The following is a 20,128-nucleotide window of genomic DNA, read 5'->3' on the forward strand; positions in this document are numbered from 1 at the left end:
TGCTCTGGAAGACTGTCCTGTCCTCATCAGCCAGCACCACCTCAACTCCCGTTTACAATTCCAGGGTGAACCTGGGCTGCCCAGTGGTGCTCACGAGTGTCCTTCTGAAACTGCAGGAGATCCATGGAAGGGTTCAGCTCAGCAATTCCAAGAACTAGAGAACAGATCTCTGTGTGTAAATTCACATATGACCTTTCCCATCTACCTCTTCCACTTCCTTGTACCTATACCTTTCATCATCACCTTATTTTTAAACGATCAAGAGATTTTTACGAAGGTGTCTATCTGAGTCATGACTTTTTTTTTGGTCAGAAAATTTCTGTTATTCTCCATATTTTAATGCAATGACATCCAGAATATGCTGACATTCAAAAAAGGTTGTATTAAAAATTGTTCTTGGAGAAAGGTTTATAAGCACCCCATGCTGACTTCTAACCGAAGTTTACTGTGCACTGTATATGACAGAAGTGTCACCACTTTGATGTGGGACTTGAAAAAGTACCACTTGCCATAGAAGAATATTCTGGCAAGAACGGTTCCTGTCCACTTGCTTCTGGAGCAGCTAGCCTTAGCCTGGACCAGCCTGGAAAGGCAAGGCCAGAAGATGAGTGTGGATTCTGACCTGGGCAGCTCTGAGCCCAGAAGCCTGGAAGTCTATCATGTGAGTTGGGCTTTTACCGAGTCACCGGGTGAGGCCATAGTGACCTGAGATTTGGGAACCAAATCAGAGCCTCAGGCGCACATAAGATTTTCCCAAATTTCAGACTCATGATGGAACCACACTAACTTGTCTGATTATGGATGCCAGGGAACCTCATTCTTATTTCAAGGTTTGTAATTCCCCTTCCAGCAAACACACACTTAACTGGTGGTGTCATCTAGACTGGGCAGGAAGCTGGCAGATTTTCAGAAATAAGAAGCAGGACAAGTCAACTAGTAATTATTAAGTGCTTACTTCAACACTGTAATGACAGGGCAAGGGTGTAGAAAGGTGTAGAAATAACTAGAAAGCCAAGGTAATAGAGGTTGTATATATTAGCACGGGACAGAGTGGTCAGAGTTACAGTGTAGCTGCCTAAAGGTTTATTCCCAAGGTTCTTAATCCTGCCATGGGACTCCTTTTTACCTTCATGATGCTGTGTATTAAGTAATCTGGTATCTCTAATATAAGGTAAATAGTCTTACTTCCATTCTATAGCTTGTGGAGCTAAAGCTCAAAGCAATTAAATTGCATAGCTAGTACATGACCAAATTGAAATACAAGTTTGTTTAAAATCTGTCCTTGCCATTCAACACTAACCTGCCTCCAGTGTAGAACACTGGCTATTTGGACAGTGTTCATTTGCAGGTAGGTTTCACAGAGGTAGAAAATGTATTTTTATCATTCTGTTTTTGTTTCAAGTTAGTTGCAACTTGCCTTTTCAAAACATGTTCTGCAGTGTGACTGCCTTATTTCAGAGAGGGCTTATTAAGCATTATACACCTTGACTTTATACTTAAGTGATAGAGAGTTTTATTTGTTTTTATTATGTTTCCCTAAGGACTATTTAATACTCCTTATGATTTCTAACTACCACAGGGGGAAAAAAAGCCACTTCTGCATTCATATGGAGAAAAGAAAGACTAGAGGTGATATTAAAGATGCTTTTGATCAAAATATTCCATTTCTGGCATAGTTGATGAGTTAATCTCTCCTCATCTGCAGAGCCCTGCGAGTGGAGGTGGATGTCTTACCAGTGTCACTAAGTCAGTGAGACTCTGCAACGCCAGCCTGAAGGAGGGGGACAGGTTCCCAAGGGCTCTGGCCACACCCAGAGCAGGGCTGAAGGGTGTAGCATGTACCTACCCCAGGAGTTGATGCAATAAAGAGGTTTGTTTCTATTTGATCACAATTCATGATAGATCGATAACCGAAGGCATTCAGACTTGGTGTTTCACCCCCCAGACCCCCTTCTCTAACACTACAGCTTGTAAGGCTAGTCAGGCATCTGGTGTGTGTTAGATGGCTGCGTTGCATCAGCCTTGTGATTGCTGGGGAACATCTCTTAGCCTTCTAGGGTTTGGAGAGAAGACTATGGGGCACAAAATGGCCTCATCCGGTTTACATCTTCATTACTGTGCTTCCCACATACCTGCTTACATCTGGAAAAAATCTCCAGGTAAACCTCTTGGGCGCTCTTTCTAAAGAGTAACTGTAATTATTAGGGTTATACCCAAGTTCAGCTTAGAATAGGTATGTGGCTGAACTTCAGCCAAAATCCTGTGCCTGCCTAAAAGAAATTTTCTTTTTTTACATCCAATTACATAGGAGGGGCCTCTTCCCCACACATGGCCAGTGGGGTTCCTGGTTCTCTACTCCAGGGCTTCTACTTTTGCCCTTATGGAAAAGGCAAGGAGATTTTAAGGAAAAAACTGCAAGATCTCCTGGGATCTCCCACTGACTTTTTTCTCAGTACAAAATTCCAGAATTCTAATATTGATTGTAGATCATGTCAAAGTTTTACAACTGCTAAGTCTTTTCCCCACTAGGTCCTATCACAAACTTGACCTTACCAGGGGACAGTATTAAAAAACAATTTCTATTTATGCTTCCTGCTTTCCCCCCCCCCCCTTGTACAAGGTTCATCCATTCAACCCACCCTTATTGAGCACGTAACTAGGTGCCAAGTACTGTGCTAGGCAGAGGAACCTAAAACTGAGTCAGATTCAATGCTTACAGTTGGTTGGAAAAACTGGCAGGCAGCTAATTACACACAGGATTGGAGTGTTGCATAGGGTCACTCAGAAGTGTGAATGGAACATTAGAACTCAGGAGAAGAACGAATTGTACCATAGGAAAGCAGTGTAGCAGAGAGGGTGGCAGTCAAGGAAAGTCTCATTTAGAGATGAAACATAGCTGGGTTTTGAAGAATATGTGACATTTAACATAGAGGAGAATAAAACAAGGTAGTCCAGAGAAACAAGAGAATGCAATGATTAATAAGGGATTTGTGTAGGCTATAATTTTTCAGATACACTTCTGGTTATTTTCATAAATAGTGGTTTTGCAAGATAGTTTCATGATATGATGCTTTTTCACTTGCCTCCCTCTCCTTTTCAAAACATTTAATCTCAGTTTTAAAAAAATGTGTGTTTATGTGTGTGTGTGTATGTGTACATATACATATTAGAAAGAGAGATTGAATAATTTTACCATAATTATAGATCTAGAAAGTTCTAGGGCAAATGCAAGGAGGGCCATTTGACTCCAAAGCTCATTCTCTTAAATGGAGATGTTTTGATCCTGAGCTCTGTAAATATAAAATTCTTGAGCATGCACACCTAGTATGTAAATTTACTTTTAAATTATGTGCTTCCATCACTGTAGTAATAGAGTATGCACATTCTAAAATATATACAAAGATGAGATAAAAAATTTTAAAACATAAATTGAAAAATAAATGTTATTTTAATGGTACCAAAATATTTTACCTTTACTAAACTAGTAAGATTTTAAGTAATATTTTCAGTGAAAGCAGTGTGATTTGAATACATCATTTAAAAAAATCTAGCTTTTACAGTTTGTAAAACAGTGTTTGCAGGTATGGATCTAAATTCAGTTCACTGTAAGACTTTCTTACATGGCAGACATAACTGAAAACTGCTTTCCAGTGACATCCCAATGGCAAGGCTGTCTTGGGCTCACTTATGGATCATGACGCTCACCTCTTATTCCTAATCACTGGTGAACCACGGTGTCTGGAATTTTGGTTAGGGGACCTTCATAGTCCCAGGTGTCAATAAGGTATCATTGTAGATTATTCAAACATTTACAAAATACCTAGCAAATGTGAAAATCCAATGAACAGGATTGAAAAATTTTGAAATTCTGATCCTAAGTTTTAAAAGTATTCAGTTGTGAAAGATTATTTAAGGTAAGGCACATACATTGTTTTGGCAATAAGAATCACACACAAGTGGAAAGAGTTCCAAACATCCACTTTCAAAATGCTCCTTCCAGAACCTGACTTTCTTTTAAAAAGGCAGTTATTCATTAGTGAGATGTCATTTTTAACTGAAAGGAATGGAGAGTGCATTCTTCAAAGGTAATTGTTGGAAAGCATGCTACCAACAGACACTTGGCATTACAGAAAATGTTGGAAAATTTGGAACCTAAAACATCAACTACTCATCCCTAAGGTTGAAAACCTTTCCATGAAATAACCAGAAAGTATAAAATATTTTCATGGCTATTACCTATTTCTCTGCAAGTTATTATAAAGATGGACCATGTTTTCATGCCTTAGTTTGATAAAATTAACCACACCACTGACTTCCTGTAGCATTTGTGGTATCAGTCCCCTTAATGAGAGGGCTTGTCTGTGCATCAATAGTGAAGGGAATGACTTTCACGTTCAGCGCTCTCTCTGTGACCTTCTCTGGCATCCATTCTTTTTCCCAGTACTCCAGTCAAAGTTGCCACAGCATAGGTGGTCACACAGAATTTGCCATAAAACAAGTTTATTAAATGTTATTTTCACCTTTCCTTTATTGACTCACAAAAAAAGTAGTTCTTCATTACTGAAACAAAATCTAGCAAATACTGTAAGCTGAGACATGATTGAAGCATCTATACTTTAGTGCAAGTGCAAAGTAAACCTCCACACTATGTCATCTGTCCTATTACTCATTTCTTCTCAGCATCAACATGTTTTCTCTGTCTTCCAATGGCATTTCTTTTCTCTAAATACATTTTTAATTAGTTACCATCTTCTTTTCACATTCCATTAAATACTTTCACCAGGGCAAGGAAAACAGTAGATATGTGCTCATTCGTAGTTTACTAAACATGAGTCATTAAGTTTATTGAAAGTTGATAAAGTAGTGATTGAGTATTATGTGATGCTAAACATCACTGAAAAAAATTGTAAAGTTTCTTTTCAGGATCTGAGCCATTGGTAACTTTTGAACTCACTGTAATGGTCTCCTATTATCTCCTAATAACTCAATGCACAATATATACTTAGAGCAAATTCATTGTTAACAGCACTGGGTGTAAATTTATTGTGTCATATACTTTTATCCTAATGACTTCACATTTTTTGCTGACTCCTGATGGGTCTGATCATTGCTTATACTCATAAAATGGTTGATACTCTAATCAGAAGTGGTATATCTGCCACTGACATGTAGCTTGTTTGGGCTTACATATTTGTTGTCTTCAGCCTGCACTTTAGTCATGGAAATTATCTTCAGAGACTTATTGCTACTCTGAGGGTGCATTTGTGTAACTAGATATTATCTGTAAATCTTGAGCACACCCACATGCAGCTGCTTCTAGTCAACAATGGAGGCAAAGGCCTCTCACATTCCCCCTGATGCTGTGTGACATGTGACCATGCACCCATGACCCCACTGAGGGCACCGGTGTCAATCCATACATCAGACATAGGCATTCTTACTTTATATGGTAGTGTGAGACCACAGAAATTACCGACAAGCTGCAGTCATGCTAAGCAATCATAATCAATTGGAAAATTCCAACCGTTCATGACATTAAAAATTTTGGTTAAGACACTGAAAGCTCTCTTAGAGTCTGTTGAATAGGGAAATGAAAAAAATGTAAAACGAATCCTTATTTAGTATGTTGTAATTTAAAACATTACAAATATTAAGAATGAAAAGTGTTTTATTTCTCTCTAAAAAAAAAAACAATCAAGAATAGTTTGAATAGTGCTTGCCCTTCCTCAGATTGCTTAAGATTCGGAGAAAGCATCTTTTCTATGCCATAGTGGCACAGGTCTTACATCACATGTCCACGGTCAGCTGGAGGGCTGGGGGCTGGCTCTTACATGGCTGCTGCTGGGACAACTCGTCTCCCCTCCACTTCCCTCTGAGTTCTCCAACTGAGTGGCTTGGGTGTGTTCTCATGGTGGTGACAGGGTTTAAGAGAGAAAGGAGAAGTGTGTAAGTGCATTTTCAAACCTCTGCTGGTGTCATTTGTTACTCTCCCTTTGGTGGAAGCAAGTGACAGGCAGGTTGAAACTAGTGCGGGCAGACCCTTCCAAAAGGGTGTGGATATGGGAAGATGCAAAGAATTAGAGCTGTGAATGGAAACCCTGAAGTCTGACCAGGACACAGCCAGTCCTGACCAGCCTCTTTCCCATCCACCATCTTAAGAAGGTTCCTTAGTACCTCTGAACCTTAGGTACTTAGATGTGACTTAGTCTATGATACATTTTTTTAGATTATTTTTTAAATTAAAGAAATACATGCACAAATTTAAAGGCAAAACTGTGCTAAAAGACAGTAAAAAAGGAGTCCTTGGCCCTTCCTCCTGTTCTATCCATCCTTCATGTCATTTCTGCATGCATTTTACCCATGTTTTGAAATGATATTACATGTTGCCACCTATTAACTCACTAAGGCAGCATTTTTCTTCCCCTCATCCATCCAACATAGTTATATCACAATTTTTTATTATATCCACATTTAGGGTCTTCCTTAATTATTATAGTGATGAAAATAATTGTTTACTGTTGAGCCAAGCAGTATACTATTATTACATTTTTTTTTTCTGTACAACTTCTGATATCCCTTGGAGTTAATCAGTTTCATGTTTTCACTTGCTCATTTATTTACTTTACTCCTTGACTCTCTAGTTTAAACCTTCCTACATCTTCTGACAGCTTGGTAAATGAACTTTCAAAACAATTTTCCACTTTCTCAAATATGTCAAATAATACATTAGTTACGTTTTATTCCTAGACGTATTTATACTAGAGTCCATATCACACACACACACACACACACACACACACACACACACACACACACACACACTCACTCCATGTTCCAGTGTGGACCGCCTGCTTTCTAGACCTCATGGACTGCAGTGCGCTGGGTCCTTACTCTGTCACTACCCTGAGGTTTCCCATCTTTTGCCCTGCGCTGGTTCCATTGTTACTTACCCCTTCATTTACATCCTCATTTTGGTAAAGCAGATCTTCTCTGGTTTCCTGTGAAAGAGCACACAGGAGGTTAAACTTTGAAGAGTCGGTATGTTTGACAAGTATTCTGCTCTCATGCTTTATCAGTATTTTGGCGGAGTACAGGATTCCAAGGTGAAAATCATTTCCCTTCAAATTTGGAGGTATTGCTCTACTAACTTCTATTTTCCAGAGTTGCTGTTGAAATAGCCAGTGGAGATTGTGATCCTTTGGATGCAAGCTGTTTTCTTTGCCAGAGAGTTTGGAAAAGATGATAGGCTCCAGTGAGCGTCCTTTCTGATTCGTTTTGCTGGGCGCAGGGTGGGTCTTTTCAATGCAGACATGCATCCCTGCTCTCTGAGAAATTTCCCATTGTTCTTTTGCTTCCATCCTTTGTTTTATCTGTTCTTTTTGCAAATTCTATTAGTCAGATGTTGCACTTCTTGGATTTGATTTACTTTTCTCCTCGTTTCCATTACTTCTTTCTTTTGTTCGCCTCTCTGGGAAATTTTCTCACATATTTTACAATCATTTCATGAAGTTTTTTCACCTGTCATATATGAATTGTTTTCATCTTGGAGGGCTCTTTCTTATTCTCTGGTTGGTCTGTTTAACTGCATCCTTTTCTTGTTAAAGAAGCAATATCTTCTCATTTCTCTAAGAAAATAAGTGATGATTTAAAAATATTTCACTTCCTCACCCGCATGTGTTTCATTGAGTTCTTTTGCTGTTTGTCTTGGCCCCTGTCTTCTCGGATGGGGTTTTCCCCAGGATCCTGCTCATCTGGCTGTCCAGGCCCAGGAGGAGTGAAAAACACTGAGCTGCTGATCTGTGCCCGCGGGGAATTTGCTGCTTACTGGGTTTTATGGTAGAAGGACTGGGTTGTCCTTTTCCTTCTTATGGGGCCCCAAACGTTCGGTTGTTTTACTTTGACAGAAGTATAAATTGCTACAACTGCTTTGGGAAATTTGACATCCAAATGGTCCCTGATTACAGGGGATAGACTTAGCGATTTTTTGACTTTACAAGATTTTTTGACTTTACAATGGTGTGAAAGTGATATGCATTCAGTAGAAACTGTACTTTGAATTTTGAATTTGGATGTTTTCCCAGGCTAGTGATATATGCAGTACGATACTCTTTCATGGTGCTGGGCTGGGCAGTGAGCCGCAGCTCAATTTACAGCCATGCCATCACGAGGGTAAACAACCTACACACTTAATTATCATCCTGTAGCCATGCAGCCATTCTGTTTTTCACTTTCAGTACAGTATTCAGTAAATTACATGTGATAGCACTTAATTATAAAATAGACTTTGTGTTAGATGATTTTGCCCAACTGCAGGCTAATAATGTCAGTGTTCTGAGCACATTCAAGGTGGGCTGGGCTCAGCTGTGATCTTCGGTAGCTTAGGTGCATCAAATGCATTTTCAACGTATGGATGGTTTCAACTTATGATGCATTTGTTGCAACATAACCTTGTCGTTAGAAATACAGATTTTTTCTCTATGGTGATGCAGTTTTTCCAGAAAAAGGTCAACCAATCTCTTGTTGCCTCAGAATCTAGAGTGTATCTAGTGCAATTGCTCTCAAATGTACCTCCTGTCTCCTAAATTCATGGAGCTGGAGGTACAGGAAGTTGCCTGGCTTCAGCAGGTGCAGAGGAGAATTTGAGAGTCCAACTTGCCTCATATAGTCATCTATATATTATAACTTATAAGGTAATATTTAATAGAAACAGTGTATTGCATTTGTAAATTTGGGGTTATAATGTTAAAATGAACACCCACTAATCCACCTCCCCATTTAAGAGTTAGAACAATTTGAATACCCTTAAGTTTTATCTGTGTGCTCTTCTCTTCCTCCATCCTGATCCAAGTGGTAACTCTAAGTCTGAATTTCTTATTTGTCTTCACTTGATTTAAAAAAATAGCTATGTCGTATATATGAGTAACCATAAACAATATATAGTCTAGCTTTGCTTAATTTTGTGCTTTATAAAAAAGACATGTTCTATATTTCCCATCGTGATTTTTATTTTTAACTCAATATTTTTCTGATTCATTCATCTTGTTTGTAACCATATTCTATTGATTTTACTGCTGCGTACTATAATTTTTAAATCAATTTTTCTATAAATGGACATTTGGAATGTTTCCAGTTTTTGTTATGACACGTAATGTTGCATAGAACTTTTTTATTAAAGTGTTGTTAATATACAATCTTATGTTGGTTTCAAATGTACATCACAGTGGTTCAGCAGTTCCTGTGATCAACTTGTATTATGATTGTGAATAGTTGTGCCCTTTTATCACCCTCACCCCTCCACCCAGCAACTATCCCAACTCCTTCTCCTGGGTGACCGCTAGGCACTTCTCTGTGTCTGAGTCTACTGCTGTTTTGCTCATTCTGGCATAGAACTTTCTTTTGCATATTTCCTGGTGTACACATGCGTGTGAACTTCCACTGCTGTCATAACAAATCACCACATGTATTTAGTGGCTTCAAGCAAGAAACTTTCAATATCTTAAAAGTAACTTAGTAACTTAAAAAACTTTAATAGTTCTGTGGTTCAGAAGTCCAGCATGGGACTCACTGGGCTCAGTCAGATCAAGATGTCGGCAGGTTGTGCTTCTTCCGGCAGGCCCCGGAGGAGAATTCATTTTCTCGCCTTTTCCAGCTCTCAGCGGCCTCTGTTTGGTTCCTGTACATCCTAATTTCAGAACCAGCAACCTGGCATCAAATCCTCACACTGCCCTTTCTCTGACCATGGCTCTGGGGAAGGTTCTCAGCTCTTCAGGGTTAACTGATAACTGAGCTCACCCAGATAATTCAGGATAACATTCCCATTTGAAGGCCCATAACTTAAGCCATGTCTTCAGACTTCCTTTGCCATGTAAGGTAGCATATTCACAGGGCCTGGGGCTTAGGACGTGGACATCTATGGGGAGGAGCCGTTCTTCTGTCTGTCACGATGTAAGGGAATTCCTCTAGGGCGTATCCCTAGGGATGACACCACTGGGTCACAGGGCACATGCTACTTCAGTTTCACAAGAAAATGGCAGAGCAGGTTTCCAAGACGGTTGTATTAATTTATACAACCACCAGCAATAATATAGAAAGTCCTGTATTATCCCGTCAATACTTTGTGTAGTTGTCACTCCAGTATGTGTAATTATCATACTTTTCATTCGGGGTTCCTGCACTGCTAATGATGCAGAGAACATTTCCTATGTGATGGCCACGGGTGCTCCTTTTGATGTGAAAAATGCTAATCCATCATTTTTCCATTGGCTATCTTTTTAAAAAATTGTACTTTGTAGGTACTTTTGGTGCATTTTCAATGTTAATCTTCTTTCTCATATATATCTGGCAATCTTTCTCCTAGTTTTCCACTTATCTTTTCACTTTTTTTATGGTGACTTTTATCTGATTCTGGTGAGCAGTTAATTTTAATATCAAATTCATCAATCTTTTTTTCTAGGGCCACCACTTTTTTTTCTCTTGCTTTGTTGTTTTGGGGGAACACATGCCCAGTGCATGGTTGATCATCATGAAATCTTTGTCTTGGTCCTGATTTTAAGGAAAATGATTCTTACTTTTTACCTCTAAGAATGCTGTTGTAGGTTTTGGAGATTATCCTTACTAAGTTAAGGATATTCTCTCCTATTATTTGTTTGGTAACAGTTTTCTGAATTGTGAATTGGTGTCAAATTTTATTCCATGTGTTTTCTGCATTTTTTGTTAAAATCCAAGTATATGAAAATTATGGTATCATTTTTTAGTTTTTAATATATTATTTTGGCAGTTTACAAGCCTAGGTTTTCTACTCTTAGCCATTGTTTTGTTTGTAGATAAACTCAACTTGGTAGAATTCATTCCTCATTCTTTTGAGTGAGATTTTGGTATCTAGATTCATGCCTAAAAGTACCTGTCATTTTTCCTTTTCATTCTGTCCTTAGCTGGTTTTGGCATTACAGTGTGCAGATCTTATACAGTTAGTTAGGATATTTTCCCTTCTGCTCAGTTCTCCATGAGAGTGTGTGTTAGATTGGAATGATTTGTTCTTTTAAAGTTTGGTCCAGTTCACCTGTAATAACATAAGGGCCTAATGCTTTCGTTGTGGGATTATTTTAACTGCCGATTTTATTTCTTCAGTGGTTATAGCGCTCTTCAGACTTTTGACTTCTTGATTTCATTCTTATTAAGCTTAATTTTTCTAAGAATTTGTTCATCATGACTATGTTTTAAAGTTTATAGACATCAAGTTGTTCATAATATTCACTAGCTCTTTTTAAAGTCTGTCATGGCTGTATTTAAGTACCTTTTTCATTCCTATTACATTTTAATCATACCGCCTTCTTTCTTGACTAAGATGACCAGAGATTTGTTTTATTTCCTGAAATAAGCAAGTTTTGCTTTAGACGATCCTCTGTGTTGTATCTTTGTTTTCTATTTACTACATTCCAGCTCTCCTTTCTACTTTATTTGGGTTCTTTTTCTAGCTTTTTAAATTGGATGCTTAATTTATGAATTTTCTTTCTTCTACTAAATTTAACACTGTTACTTTCCCTCAAAATAGAATTTTATGTGTATCCTACAAATTTTTCTTTTATATGTTTCAGGTTCCATATCATTCACTCCTTTTTTTGAAAAATTTCCTTTAGAATTGCCTCTTTGATTTACAAATTATTTAGGAGTGAGATTTCTCATTTATACTTTTTTATTACTGATTTTTATCTTAATTTCATTGTGGTCAGAAAACAAAGCCTATATGAGAGTCACACTCTAAATTTTGCTGAATTGTTTTTTATATGATAGAATATGACCAATTTTTATAAATAGTCCCTGTATACTTGAGAAAAACATATATACTTCTATTACTGCTAATTCTGTTATGTGGTAGTTATTAATTCCATCATTTTATTCTTCTATATCTTCACTAATTTTTTTGTCTCTGCTTGGCTTACAATACTTGACAGAAATAATTTGAAATCTCTCTGTATAATTGTATATTTGTCAGCATCTCTCTGTAGTTCTATCTTCTTGAATTTTGTGTATTTTGAGGCTAATTTTTAGTGATACAATTTTAGAATAATTATTTCTGCCAGATAAATTAAAACATAATGCTGCATAAGAATGTGCAGCCATCTTTATCCCAAATAATGGTTTTGATTAGTATCTATTTTGTTTGGTAAAAGATATAGCAACTCCAGCTTTTATTATTTTGTTTGTATTATTGAATTAATCTTTTATATTCAACCTTGCCATTACCTTGTATCTTAGTGGTTCTCTCTCTTTTTTTTGTGTGTGTGTGAGAGAATCTTTATTTTGACAAACAAGTATGGTATAAAAAAATTTGGCCTGTAAGTCCATTCTTGGGTTCTGTGATTCCACTGCTGTTTTGTTCCTTCAGTTTTTCCTTTGTTCTTATACTCCACAGATGAGTGACATCATTTGGTATTTCTCTTTCTCTGCTTGGCTTATTTCACTGAGCATAATACACTCCAGCTCCATCCATGCTGCTGCAAATGGTAGGATTTGCCCTTTTCTTATGGCTGAGTAGTATTCCATTGTGTATATGTACCACATCTTCTTTATCCATTCATCTATCGATGGACATTTAGGTTGCTTCCAATTCTTGGCTATTGTAAATAGTGCTGCGATAAACATAGGGGTGCACTGATCTTTCTCATACTTGATTGCTGCATTCTTAGGGTAAATTCCTAGGAGTGCAATTCCTGGGTCAAATGGTAGGTCTGTTTTGAGCATTTTGATATACCCCCATACTGCTTTCCACAATGGTTGAACTAACTTACATTCCCACCAGCAGTGTAGGAGGGTTCCCCTTTCTCCACAGCCTCACCAACATTTGTTGTTGTTTGTCTTTTGGATGGCAGCCATCCTTACTGGTGTGAGGTGATACCTCATTGTAGTTTTAATTTGCATTTCTCTGATAATTAGCGATGTGGAGCATCTTTTCATGTGTCTGTTGGCCATCTGTATTTCTTTTTTGGAGAACTGTCTGTTCAGTTCCTCTGCCCATTTTTTAATTGGGTTATTTGTTTTTTGTTTGTGGAGGCGTGTGAGCTCCTTATATATTCTGGACGTCAAGCCTTTATCGGATGTGTCATTTTCAAATATATTCTCCCATACTGTAGGGTTCCTTTTTGTTCTATTGATGGTGTCTTTTGCTGTACAGAAGCTTTTCAGCTTCATATAGTCCCACTTGTTCATTTTTGCTGTTGTTTTCCTTGCCCGGGGAGATATGTTCAAGAAGAGGTCACTCATGTTTATGTCTAAGAGGTTTTTGCCTATGTTTTCTTCCAAGAGTTTAATGGTTTCATGGCTTACATTCAGGTCTTTGATCCATTTTGAGTTTACTTTTGTATATGGGGTTAGACAATGGTCCAGTTTCATTCTCCTACATGTAGCTGTCCAGTTTTGCCAGCACCACCTGTTGAAGAGACTGTCATTTCGCCATTGTATGTCCATGGCTCCTTTATCAAATATTAATTGACCAGATATGTTTGGGTTAATGTCTGGAGTCTCTAGTCTCTTCCACTGGTCTGTGGCTCTGTTCTTGTGCCAGTACCAAATTGTCTTGATTACTATGGCTTTGTAGTAGAGCTTGAAGTTGGGGAATGAGATCCCCCCTACTTTATTCTTCTTTCTCAGGATTGCTTTGGCTATTCGGGGTCTTTGGTGTTTCCATATGAATTTTTGAATTATTTGTTCCAGTTCATTGAAGAATGTTGCTGGTAATTTGATAGGGATTGCATCAAAGCTGTATATTGCTTTGGGCAGGATGGCCATTTTGACTATATTAATTCTTCCTAGCCACGAGCATGGGATGAGTTTCCATCTGTTAGTGTCCCCTTTAATTTCTCTTAAGAGTGACTTGTAGTTTTCAGAGTATAGGTCATTCACTTCTTTGGTTAGATTTATTCCTAGGTATTTTATTCTTTTTGATGCAATTGTGAATGGAATTTTTTTCCTGATTTCTCTTTCTATTGGTTCATTGTTAGTGTATAGGAAAGCTACAGATTTCTGTATGTTAATTTTGTATCCTGCAACTTTGCTGTATTCCGATATCAGTTCTAGTAGTTTTGGGGTGGAGTCTTTGGGGTTTTTTATGTACAATATCATGTCATCTGCAAATAGTGATAGTTTAACTTCTTCTTTACCAATCTGGATTCCTTGTATTTCTTTGTTTTGTCTGATTGCCGTGGCTAGGACCTCCAGTACTATGTTAAATAGCAGTGGGGAGAGTGGGCATCCTTGTCTAGTTTCCGATCTCAGAGGAAAAGCTTTCAGCTTCTCGGTATTCAGTATACTGTTGGCTGTGGGTTTATGATATATGGCCTTTATTATGTTGAGGTACTTGCCCTCTATTCCCATTTTGCTGAGAGTTTTTATCATGAATAGATGTTGAACTTTGTCAAATGCTTTTTCAGCATCTATGGAGATGATCATGTGGTTTTTGTCTTTCTTTTTGTTGATGTAGTGGATGATGTTGATGGATTTTCGAATGTTGTACCATCCTTGCATTCCTGGGATGAATCCCACTTGGTCATGGTGTAAGATTCTTTTGATATACTTTTGAATTCTGTTTGCTAATATTTTATCAAGTATTTTTGTATCTACATTCATCAGGGATACTGGTCTGTAATATTCTTTTTTGGTGGGGTCTTTGCCTGGTTTTGGTATTAGGGTGATGTTGGCTTCATAGAATGAATTTGGGAGTATTCCCTCTTATTCTATTTTTTGAAAAACTTTAAGGAGAATGGGTATTATGTCTTCTCTGTGTGTCTGATAAAATTCCGAGGTAAATCTGTCCAGCCCAGGGGTTTTGTTCTTGGGTAGTTTTTTGATTACCGTTTCAATTTCTTTGCTCGTAATTGGTTTGTTTAACTTTTGCGTTTCTTCCTTTGTCAGTCTTGGAAGGTTGTATTTTTCTAGGAAGTTGTCCATTTCTTCTAGGTTTTCCAGCTTGTTGGCATATAGGTTTTCATAGTAGTCTTTAATAATTCTTTGTATTTCTGTGGAGTCTGTCATGATTTTTCTGTTCTTATTTCTGATTCTGTTCATTTGTGTTGATTCTCTTTTTCTCTTAATAGGTTTGGCTTATCTATTTTGTTTATTTTCTCAAAGAACCAGCTCTTGGTTTCATTGATTTTTGCTATTGTTTTATTCTCTCAATTTTGTTTATTTCTTCTCTGATCTTTATTATGTCCCTCCTTCTGCTGACCTTAGGCCTCATTTGTTCTTCTTTTTTCCAGTTTCGATAATTGTGATGCTAGACTATTCATTTGGGATTGTTCTTCCTTCTTCAACTGTGCCTGGATCACTATATACTTTCCTCTTAAGACTGCTTTCGCTGTGTCCCACAGAAGTTGGGACTTTGTGTTGTTGTTGTCATTTGTTTCCATATATTGCTGGATCTCCATTTTAATTTGGTCATTGATCCATTGATTATTTAGGAGCATGGTGTTAAGCCTCCATGTGTTTGTGAGCCTTTTTGCTTTCTTTGTACAGTTTATTTCTAGTTTTATACCTTTGTGGTCTGAAAAATTGGTTGGTAGAATTTCAATATTTTGGATTTTGCTGAGGCTCTTTTTGTGGGCTAGTATGTGGTCTATTCTGGAGAATGTTCCATGTGCACTTGAAAAGAATGTATATCCTGTTGCTTTTGGATGTAGAGTTCTATAGATGTCTATTAGGTCCATCTGTTCTACTGTGTTGTTCAGTGCTTCTGTGTCCTTACTTATTTTCTGCCCGGTGGATCTATCTTTTGGGGTGAGTGGTGTGTTGAAGTCTCCTAAAATGAATGCATTGCAGTCTATTTCCCCCTTTAGTTCTGTTAGTATTTGTTTCACATATGCTGGTGCTCCTGTGTTGGGTGCATAGATATTTAGAATGGTTATATCCTCTTGTTGGACTGAGCCCTTTATCATTATGTAGTGTCCTTCTTTATCTCTTGTTACTTTCTTTGTTTTGAAGTGTATTTTGTCTGATATTAGTACTGCAACGCCTGCTTTCTTCTCGCTGTTGTTTGCTTGAAATATGTTTTCCCATCCCTTGACTTTTAGTCTGTACATGTCTTTGGGTTTGAGGTGGGTTTCTTGTAAGCAACATATAGATGGGTCTTGCCTTTTTATCCATTCTATTACTCTGTGTCTTTTGATTGGTGCATTAAGTCCATTTACATTAGGGTGACTATTGAAAAATATGTACTTATTGCCATTGCAGGATTTAAATTTGTGGTTACCAAAGGTTCAAGGTTAGCCTCTTTAGTGTCTTACTGCCTAACTTAGCTCGCTTATTGAGCTGTTATATACACTGTCTGGAGATTCTTTTCTTCTCTCCCTTCTTATTCCTCCTCCTCCATTCTTCATATGTTGGTTGTTTTGTTCTGTGCTCTTTTTAGGAGTGCTCTCATCTAGAGCAGTCCCTGTAAGATGCCCTGTAGAGGTGGTTTGTGGGAAGCAAATTCCCTCAGCTTTTGCTTGTCTTGGAATTGTTTAATCCCACCGTCATATTTAAATGATAGTCTTGCTGGATACAGTATCCTTGGTTCAAGGCCCTTCTGTTTCATTGTATTAAATATATCATGCCATTCTCTTCTGGCCTGTAGGGTTTCTGTCGAGAAGTCTGATGTTAGCCTGATGGGTTTTCCTTTATAGGTGATCTTTTTCTCTCTAGCTGCCTTTAAAACTCTTTCCTTGTCCTTGATTTTTGCCATTTTAATTATGATGTGTCTTGGTGTTGTCCTCCTTGGATCCTTTCTGTTGGGGGTTCTGTGTATTTCCGTGGTCTGTTTGATTATTTCCTCCCCCAGTTTGGGGAAGTTTTCAGCAATTATTTCTTCCAAGATACTTTCCATCCCTTTCCCTCTCTCTTCTTCTTCTGGTACCCCTATAATACGGATATTGTTCCTTTTGCATTGGTCACACAGTTCTCTTAATATTGTTTCATTCCTGGAGATCCTTTTATCTCTCTCTATGTCAGCTTCTATGCATTCCTGTTCTCTGGTTTCAATTCCATCAATGGCCTCTTGCATCTTATCCATTCTGCTTATAAATCCTTCCAGAGTTTGTTTCATTTCTGTAACATCCTTCCTGGCATCTGTGATCTCCCTCCGGACTTCATCCCATTTCTCTTGCATATTTCTCTGCATCTCTGTCTGCATGTTTATGATTTTTATTTTGAATTCTTTGTCAGGAAGACTAGTTAGGTCTGTCTCCTTCTCTGGTGTCTCTGTGATCTTGGTTTGCCTGTAATTTTTTCTTTTCATAGTGATAGGAATAGTTTGCAGAGCTGGGATGAGTGACGGCTGCAAGAACTTCCCTTCTTGTTGGTTTGTGGCCTTCCTCTACTGGGAGAACAGCGACCTCTAGTGGCTTGTGCTGGGCAGCTGTGCGTAGACAGGGCTTCTGCTTCCTGCCCGGCTGCTATGGAGTTTATCTCCGCTGTTGCTGTGGGCGTGGCCTGGCTCAGGCTGCTGCTCCAAATTGGTGGAGTCGCCGTTGGAGGGGGAGCAGCCGGGAGGCTATCTCCGTAAGGGGCCTCCATGCTCCCTGCTGCCCAGGGAATTAGGGTGCCCAGAGATCCCCGGATTCCCTACCTCTGGACTAAGTGCCCCGCCCTACCCCTTTAAGACTTCCAAAAAGCACCCGCCAAAACAAAAGAACAACAACAACAACAACAACAAAAAATGGCTGCTCGTTTTTCTTTATTCTCCGGCTCCAGCCTCAGGTACACTCTCACCGGTCTTGCTGCCCTGTTTCCCTAGTATCCTGGACCCCACGCAAGCACTGTGTCTGCGCTCTGGTCCGGATGGCTAGTGATTCTCTTTTAAACACTGTATCGTAGAAGTTTTCTTTTCTGACATCCACACTCACAATCTCTGTTAACTGGGAATGTATATATATATATGTATATATATATATATATATATATATATATATATATATATATATTTATTTATGTATATACATATACACACACACATATATTAGAATAATTGTTATGTTTGGATTTGTTTATGCCATCTTACTTTATGCTTTCTATTTTTCCTAATTATTCTATGCTTATTTTTTCTCTTTAAATTTTAAATTTTAAATTTTTGTTTGCTTTTTCACTTTTTTTTTCATTAGTTTGGAAGGCATAACCTCTCTCTTCAAAATGTGGCATAGCTTCTCTCTTTAAAATTATATGCTTAGAATTTACTATGAATATTTAACTCAACTTCTGCATTTTTCAATATCTGAATGACTCAAAAACTTTAATCTATGTTAACATTGGTCATCTATCCACCAATTTAGATATTCTTGTTACATAATTTTAGTTCTGTCACTTTGTTCATCTTATAGAATAAATATTGTTATTTATACATAGAGATAATAATGGCTTGTTTACATGCTTAATAATTTCTTGACTCACAATTCTTTCTTGCTTCCTCAACCTTTCTTCTGAGGCCATTTTTATTATTCCTGAAGTTTATCCTTTAGAAGTTGCTTTGGCCAATGTCTTTTGAAGGTAAATAAATTTTGTCTCTTTTTTTGTTTGTTTATCTGAAAAACTTTTATTACTCTCATTCTTAAAATTTGTTTCTCTGGGTATGGGTACACAATTTTAATTTGACATTTATTTTATCTAAGCACTTTGAACATATTACTCTTTTCTAGCTGTCCTAATTCTTATTTTCTTATTATATATGTCCTAAGTGGCCTTTCTTCTCTCTATGGGTGCCTTTAATATTGTCTCTTTTTCCTTAGAATTCTTAGTTTCACTACATTATTTTTTTCAAATCCTGCTTAATATACACTAACTGTGTATTTTTCCCTTCTATCACTTCTGGAATATTCTCAGCCTTTATCTCTTCAAATATTGCCTCTCTTCCATTTTCTCTAATATTTTTTACCCTTTTCATTTCAGTTATATATCTATAAGTCCTTTTGATTCTGTTCTCCATGCTTCTTAATTATCCTTTTATATTTTTGAATTCCTTGCCTATTTATGCTGCCTTTTGAGTGATTTCTTTGGCTTTATCTTCCAGTTTGCTAATTCTTTCATTAGTTGACTCTAGTCTGTTAACTCATTTATTTAGTTTAAAATGTCAATAATCATATATTTCAATTCTAAGAGTTCTTTTCTTTATTCTTCAAACATGGTTAGTAATATTTGGCAGTCTTTTGTTCTTGATTCCTTTTAAAAAAGATCAGTCTTATAAATTTTGTATAACTCGAGTATTTTATATTCTATATCTGATAATTCCAAATCTGAGGTTCTTAGAATCAAAATCTGAGTTTGTTTGTCAGCCCTCTTTCATAAGTGGCCTCTTTCCTTTTATGTTTGGTTAATTTTAGGTTGTGCACTCATATTTTGCTCAGCTTAATCTCCAGGGATTCTAGGATGCTTTCCTTCAGAGACATTCTGGAGGAAATTTCTCTCTTCCATGGCTAGAGCCATGTATGTGCTTACAGAGCCCTGGGTTAATGGAGAGCTTCATTTTCATCTCTCTCATCTTCACAAGGGGCCAGACTTAGTCTCCCAACCCCAACTCGGGTTTTGACACTTTTGATCTCACAGTTCTAGGACAACCAGCTCAGGAATTTACTTACTGGATTTCACTTATTACTGCAGTTCTATACTCAAGATTCATCTAGCTCTTATTTTTATACCTCAGAGGAAAGTGTAGAGAAGGAAACTGGAGATTTCTCTTACTTTAAAGTGGTATTTGTTGTAGTTTATCCAGGCTCTAATTGCATTTTGACAGGAGGGAACTTGATTGTATCAAATCTGCATAGTGTTAGAAGCAGAAGTCTCCTCCTACTGAGCCTTTTAACCAATTCCCCCATCACCCCATTCCCCTCTCTGAGTAAGAATAATCCCATCTGGAGAACCTAGAGCTTCCAATTCTTGTGTCTTTTCTTTCAGGAAAACTTTAACCAGTATCTCCTTCTGTGGGTCCTTAAGTTTGACTTTCGTCCCCTCTGCTATGTCATTTAACGTTCCCCCACCTGCTTTTGGTCTTCAAAAATTGCAGTTTTGCATATATCTTCTAGTTTTATTAGAGATGGAGTCTGCATTTTTTGATTTCTTGTTCTTTTTCTTTGGGGGTAAGTTTTGAAAGGAAAAAGAGATGGAAAGTGCA

The sequence above is a fragment of the Manis pentadactyla genome, chromosome 10, assembly GCF_030020395.1.
Source record: "Manis pentadactyla isolate mManPen7 chromosome 10, mManPen7.hap1, whole genome shotgun sequence".
NCBI lineage: Eukaryota > Metazoa > Chordata > Mammalia > Pholidota > Manidae > Manis > Manis pentadactyla.